General features: G+C 51.7%; 1 pseudogene; it reads left to right on the top strand.

The window, feature by feature from the left end:
- LOC119335567 overlaps window positions 1-6151 on the top strand; it is a 9951-nt pseudogene extending 3800 nt beyond the window's left edge.
- The last annotated feature ends 1406 nt before the right edge of the window (window positions 6152-7557 follow it).

Genomic DNA, 7557 nt, shown 5'->3' with positions numbered 1-7557 from the left:
TATAGCAGCTTTGTAAAAAAAATTTGGAGGGGAGGGGGGGGGGGGGCGCGACTTATACAAAGACTGTTGGAGAAGTTTTTTTTGGTCAAGATTGACAAAATAGCAATTGAGTGCAAATATACAGAGGTTTTGGGAGATGCTCTTAGTGGAGTACTTTTACTTCAGTAACTTTTGGCCGGACCTAGCTGATCCCCTAAATATAACGGAGTATACTTGTTTTTTCGACTTATGCAATACTAGATTACATTGCAACTACATAATGGCGCGCGGGCGCGCGCGCACACACACCACACACACACAGACGCACGCACGCACGCACGCACACGCACACACACACGTAACATTGTAACGGCTTTTGCAATGGTGAGAAAATGACTTGTGCGCATCCGAAAGCGTCGGTGAAAGTACTTCTCTGGATAGGTTGGATTCGGATCAAGTAATCTCTCATGATCTTGGCATGACCCTCCGCTTTATCACGGTTGAGTTGTATGTGGCCAAACTGTGATCTTCTTATCAACCGCCGCATATCATCACTAAAATCTTGCCAACAAGAGTTTCAAAGTCTTCGTCGTCTCCTTTCTCTTTGGGTGTTAGTGAGTCCTATCATCTCTCTTAACCTCTTCATCTTCAATTCAAACGGCTCGGTTCAATTCAATTGTACAGAACAACACATAATGAAAGAAAATAAATAAATAAATAAAAACTCACCCACGCAAATCGTCGAACACTTGCAAGGCGGTGGTGGTGACGGGCCAGCCTGCGACGTTTAGGCCATACCAGCGAGCGTCGACACGTGGGAATGACCTGCAACGGTGCGTAAGCACGGTCCGATGCGACGGCTGTCAACGAGTAAGAAGACTCAAGAGCAATCCGATGAATCGGTTAAGGCGGTAGCAACAACATTTCACCTCGATTCCCATGATGACAATGACTGGCGAAGGGCGCAGTCTTGGGTTGAAGGGCGGCAAGGGCCAAGGAAGGCGACGAGGTAGGATCAGGGGCGGCGGACGGTCGCTGGGAGGTGCGTCGACGACGAGACAGTGGGGATGGGGAGGTGCAAAAGAGGCCAGAAAATTTACTCCGCGCGGTCGCGGCCGAGTATTTTTAGGTGTCGGATAGCAGGAGGAGTAAAAAAATTTACTCCACTATTGGTTTAGGGGATCGGCTGGGTGCGGGTTAGAGGAGTAAAATTTTATTTTATAAATAGCAAAACATTCTTAATTATAAATTAGCAAAAGAGCATGTGCATTGCAATGAGTGAATAAAATACCACACTCTAACACAATAAGCATGAGTCAAGACCCCGATAGGTCCATGTACTTTCTTTTTAACACATGGCATCCCATCTGTATTGCCACTTATACTCTTTTCCACCCTCATCAACATTGGCCTCAGTGCTCACATAATCATAACACGTCTGAATGTTTTCATTCCTGAGACGCCTCTCTCGGTATAAGATAAGAAATCAACTTTTTTTGTGAGGTTTTGGTGAGCCGTGCATGTGATGCTTTCTTTCGTCTCCAATCCTGGTTTTGGTTTCATTTCCAATCTGGATCGGCATCGGCATGAAAGAAAAATGAATCATGCCCTATTGATTAAGGTTGCACCCTAAATAGCACTTTTGACATGGTTAACATGTAAAATAACAAAATATTCAGATTTTACACATTTTTGTAATCAAATTTCAAATATAACTTGTTAAATTTTAAGTTAGGGCTTAAAAGATATGGATATTTTAAAAAACATTTGATATATACTGCGGGTTGATTGTCCCAATTATTGGGCGTTTTTCTATAAAAGTGGATTTTTGACTTAAAACTAGCCCACGGGTTAATTACCAAAAATAACAGGGGGTTTTCTGCAAAAGCTAAAATCCGACTTAAACTGCACTGCGGGTTGATTATCATAAACATAATGTGGTTTTCTGCAAAATAGCATGACGAACCAAGTGTACCTATTTCCTTTATTACTAGATATATATTAAATATAAGATGACACTACATGGAAAAAATATGGAAGATTTCCCGCGAAAAAACTATGGAAGATGACACTTAGCGCCTGCACTCGGCTTAGCGCCGAAGACTGTCGATGTGGGAATATGCCGATGCGGGCCCGTCGTCAAAATCCCCCCTTTTTCGCCTAATTATCCGCAAACACATTTTCATTGATGCATGTCTCTTTTTGGCCCCAATTGTCGAGGAGAAATGGAGGAGTCGGCCGACACCACTAACTCCACCCCTAGCATCTCAAACATACACCCCTAAATCGGACATCGTATCTTTCGTAGACTGGTGGGTACTAGACCGAGGACGGTGATGCGGAAGCCGATTATCCAACCATGCCCGCATACATTTCAAAACAAATTTGAAGGAAGCGGACGAAATTCATCAAACGCGACGGAATTTAGCATAGTTCAGATATAATTTACATAAAACAGATGATATTTTGTTCGTCTAACTAAACCAAGCTAGCCACACTCATAGTAACTATAGAAAATAGCACAATTCACCCATAAATAGCATGCAAATATCTCTAGTACAACAATAGTTTAAATTCAACGAGATAACCAGATATTCAACAAGTTTTTTTTTTCATTTTTTGATTTCAAATACAACGATACTAGAATAACCAGAGCTCACATGTCTTCCCACACAGGTTGCCCTTTGAGGTTCATCCAACAATGCATGTGCGTGAATGGCCTGCCCTCGGTCCTGTAGTACGTCACCGCAGAGCATGCAAGGTATATAACGTGTAGAGTGACATTTAAGTGAATGAATGAATTAACAAACATGTAGAGCAACAAGAAGGAAAACTTACGATCTTCATGGTTGACTCGCGTAATGGCCACATTGCCTCCACGCTTTCAACCGCACTGCACAACTTCAGGCCGAAGTCCTGGATGGTGTACCATCGATGCCCTAACGAGCTCACATTGCATTCATGTATGATGTCATGTTGTAGGACGCAAAGTGCTTTTGCACATGAAATGAACCATGAACGCGCCGCCAAAAGACTGAGCCTCTTGAGTTCCTACCTACAAGTCCGCAGATATTGCTCCTTCTAGACTACCCCACCATCATGCTTACTCTAGAAAATAACATGAAGTTCAAAAATAAGCACAATGGCATTTGACCGAACACCTTCCGGGCATGGTGTACACCATCGACGTCGTCGGCAGTGGGGCGAAGGGTACCAATCTACGAAGGGATCCTGGGTGGACGGCAACGCAGTCTAAGGGTGGCGGTGGCGTTGGTGGGGATGGACATCCTACGATGCCTGGGTGACGGCCGGAGAGGTACAGTGGCAGCGTCAGATGAGGAGGGTGCGGACGCAAAGCAAGGGCTAGCATGGGAGGACTGTAGGGTAACGTTGAAGAAAACATAAAATTCCATCCTGCGCACCAAGCCCGGACCACTATGAAGATGCATGCAAGGTTCGATCTGATCATCACCAACTCGTGGCGCAACGAAAGAATAGTTGATGAAGATCGTTGGGGCAGATTACCGCGGCTAGGATTTACAACCTCCTAACCATGAGAATTTTCTCCTCGAACAGTCCCTCGGACATAACCTTGGACATTCCCTCGAACAGAAGATCGAATGTACGATATCTCTATCGGATGCACACATATGTTGTCACCTATCTAGTGCGCTTCACCATCCAGAACCGATCGATACCGGAGACTAGGCAGCCTTCCCGCAGAACAAAACTATTTCTTGGAGAGAGAGAGAGAGAGAGAGAGAGAGAGAGAGAGAGAGAGAGAGAGAGGTGTGCAGATCATTGTGTGCCTCTGTGGTAAAACTTTGAGATGAGTTGGAGAGCACCACTCCACCTCTCTTTATAGTGGAGTAGGGTGGATGAAGGGGTGGAGGATGGCTTCCCAAAAAGGGGGAACCGGCGAGCCAAGGTAGCCGGAAGAAGCGCAGATCCCAGGGTGCGCCGGGCCTTGAGCCGCCCCGGCCGGCCATGGACACCGGAAGGGGCGCAAGTCCATGTCCGGCGGGCAGAACTCGCCCCTGCCGGGTGGGGGGTGGTGGTGGTGAGCACGCGCGCAGCCAAATCCCGCCCGTGCCTCCAAGGCCGCCGCCCGAGGGGGGCCGTCCCGATGCTCGCGAGGGGATGGGGGAGAGGAGCCGCACGGCAGTGGTTGCGCCCGGCCGCCGGAGGAGCCGCATCTGGCCGGGGAACATCGCACCCGGCCGGGGAACAAACTCCAGATCCCGACCAGGGGAGGGACGCGGTCGCATGATGGCGCGAGGAGGGGCCCTGAAGGCAGCCGCACGGCATCCGTCGGAGCAGCTAGCGGCCAACGGGGTGTGTGCTCGCGTGGCCACGGGAGGAGCTCGGGGAAGAAGCACGCGCCGCCATGGGTGGGAGCTCCGGGAGCGCGTCAGATCCGCCCGCCGCCACAATCCTTGGGTCCGGCGCGGCACGCGGGAGAGGGCGGTGGAGGGGGTCCTGCTGTGTGGCGGCTAGGTTTCCCCGTGTCGCCCGAGGAGGAGGGTGAGGCTATGCTCTACTAAAATTGTAAAGCCACATATAGGCATACTCGTTTTAAGTTGTTCATCATACACTGATGACTCACAAGGCACAACTCACAAGCTATTCTACCCAGTACTGGCTTAGCGTATCCAATTGATATAAACTCTTTCACGTGCTATGCTTTAAGGTCACGAGCCTATAAGTACAATCCTGGGGTCTAACCGAAGCACAGCCTTGGTGTATACGACTTTTTAAGGCTCTACCAACACACTCCCTCTATACCAAAATGCTTGTAGTTAAGGAAAACTAATACAAGTTCCCTGACAACAAGTATCGTGATACAGAGGGAGTAATTGTTTTAAGAGAACATGCTATGCTTTATTGACAAACAACTGCATTCATAGGGATGATTACAATATCGTGTGGCACTCCAACCCAAACATGACGGCCAACCTTTAAGAGATAAGACAAACTTTGCTAAACTATGAGATTTCAATGTTACAACTCACAACTGTGAGGTTCATGGCTGTACCTGCATTCTTCAAAATGTCCCGGATGACAGATTGACAGTCCACCTGAATTCTCTGAAATATCTCTCCCCACAGATTGACAGTCTGAAGCTATGAATAGTCGGCGTGACAGTAGATCTTCATCCAGAGCCAATGGCTCTACCAATATATTATATATTATATACTTATACAATATATTTTAGTGATCTAAAACAGTCTTATAAAAGTTTGCAGAGGGAGTAGCTTTCATTTGTATTTTACCCTTTTCCCTCTCAAATTAGCTGCAAGCCTGCAACCTGTGTTACTCGTCGAGGCCTGCTCTCATACTAACACTCTCGGACACTCCACATTGCAGGACATCAACCTGTTTCCGAGCGCCCAAATTAATCTCCCTCGCCGGACGTTCACCGTCACCTCGCAGCAGATTCACCGCCTGAAGCAATGCGTTTCCGGCCACACTACCCCCGCGCAGGCCGGTTCCACGCCTGCGCCGTCCAGCTTCGTGGCCGTCGTGGCGCTCGCCTGGGTGTCCTTCGTCCGGGCTAAGCACCCGGCCGTCATCTCCGCCGACCACGACGTCTACGTCTTCTTCTTCATCGACTGCCGCGGGCGGCGCGGCATCGACCCGCCCGTGAGCGAGAACTACTTCGGGACGTGCATCACCGGGTGCCTCGCCAAGGCCACGGCGCGAGACCTCCTCGCCGTAGAGGGCTTCGCAGCCGCCACGGCGGCGGTGCAGCGGGAGGTCCGCCGAGCGGCCGAGGACCCGCTCGCCCTTTGGGACTGGATGGACCTGCTGTCGTGGATGCCGATGGACCGGTTGGTGAACATCTCCGGGTCGCCTCGGTACCCGGCGTACGAGGTGGCCGACTTCGGGTGGGGCGCCCCGAGTAGGACGGAGCTGATCACCATGAACAACTGCGGGCAGGTGGTACTCGTGGCCGCCAGGGCCGGCGGCGGCAGCGTGCAGGCATCCGTGTGCATGCACCCGGATCACATGGACGCGTTCAAGTCGCACTTTCTTAATTCCTTATCAGGTTGATTCATGTGTATGTAACTTACCTGACAAAAATCTGATAATAAGGGTTATTGTGCCGTTAAATTGGCTATGCACAAGGTATCTCTACTTTTAAAGATGAGTTTTTTTTATCGGAACAATAAAAATCTGATATCGGATTTTTGGGTTCCAGCCTGAACGCACTCATTGCTGTTGGTTCATATGCATGACTCTCGAATCTCGATGCCAAAAATGCTACACCTACGTAATGTTTTACCAAGCGTTACGTAATTCCTTTGATCCTCTCGATGCAGAGGCTGTACCGCCCTCTGGCCAGTGCGGCGCGATCGCGCCATATTCACTTTTTAACTGCTGAAGGAAGTCCGGGCCGGAAGGGGAAGCCCGGAACGCTTCTCCCCCACTCCCTCCCGCTTCCCCCGCCGGCGGCCACTCGGCCCCGGCGTCCATCCCCTCGCACCGGCGACCACTCCGGTCCCCGGCGCCCACCTTCCGGCCCCGGTTCCTCGCCTGACCATGGCCTCCAGCCCGGGCAGCCCGGGTTTGATTTCCTCCCGCTTGCAGCCTGTGGTGTCCGGCCTCGGCCTTTCCGAGTTGCCGGGCTCCACGGGCGCGCCTCCCCCTGCCGGCCTGGTGGCCACAGATCCCGCTGCGGGTGCGGCTGCGGCTGCGGCGGCTCCGTGGAGAAGGCCAGCCCCCTCGCGCAAGGCGCTTTGGCGTCGCCGGAAGTGGGAGCTCAGGCAGAGGCAACTGGTGGCGGCGGAGCGTCCCAGGTCGCGTTCGCCGGCTTCGTCGCAGGAGAGGCGTGAAATCCCGTCAGATCTTTTTGGTCTCTTCTTCAAGTGTTTCAGGGAAGGGCACCGCAGGGAAGACTGCACCTTTAAGCCTCTCCGCTTCCGATGCGGGCTTGAGGGACACATCTCTTCGGAGTGCTCCCGTCCTCGGAGCCCGCGGCTGGAGGAGGAGCTCCGGCGTGAGGCCATGGACAAGGTGGCGCGGACTGGTCAGCAGCAGCCGCCAGCAGGGCTCGCGCGCAGGCTGTCGCCGACGACTCGGCAGGTCTCTCCTCAGGGGAGGCCCTCGTTAGTCCCGGCCGACACCGTACCTGCGGGAGCCTGGCTGGGGCTGCCTGCGGCGGCCGCGGCTCCAGCGGCCATGGACATCTGCGTCATCTCGCGGACGCAAGAGATGGATGACATGGAGCAGCGTCTCAGGATGGCGGTGGTTGCGTGCATTGGTGGTTCCAGGCCGGCGGTTTCGTCTGTGGAGGCGGCCGAGGCCATCGCGGCTCAGTTGGATATTCCCAGGCACAATTTTTCAGTTCATAAGTTCTTCCCGAAGGATTTTCTTGTGGTCTTTGCTGCTCTGGAGCTCAGGAACCAGGCCCTGGCGGCGGACTCCATCGAGCATGGCTTCTTCAAGATGTTCTTTAGGCCTTGGCTGTAGCAAGCCCAAGCAGTGACAAAAATGATGCGTTCTCAGGTGGATCTGATGATTGAGGGAGTGCCGTCCCATGTTTGGACGAGGGACACAGCCGCGGAGCTCCTGGGC

The sequence above is a fragment of the Triticum dicoccoides genome, chromosome 7B, assembly GCF_002162155.2.
Source record: "Triticum dicoccoides isolate Atlit2015 ecotype Zavitan chromosome 7B, WEW_v2.0, whole genome shotgun sequence".
NCBI lineage: Eukaryota > Viridiplantae > Streptophyta > Magnoliopsida > Poales > Poaceae > Triticum > Triticum dicoccoides.
Note: the sequence above shows the minus strand (reverse complement) of the source record. Positions and strands in the feature narration are given on the sequence as shown.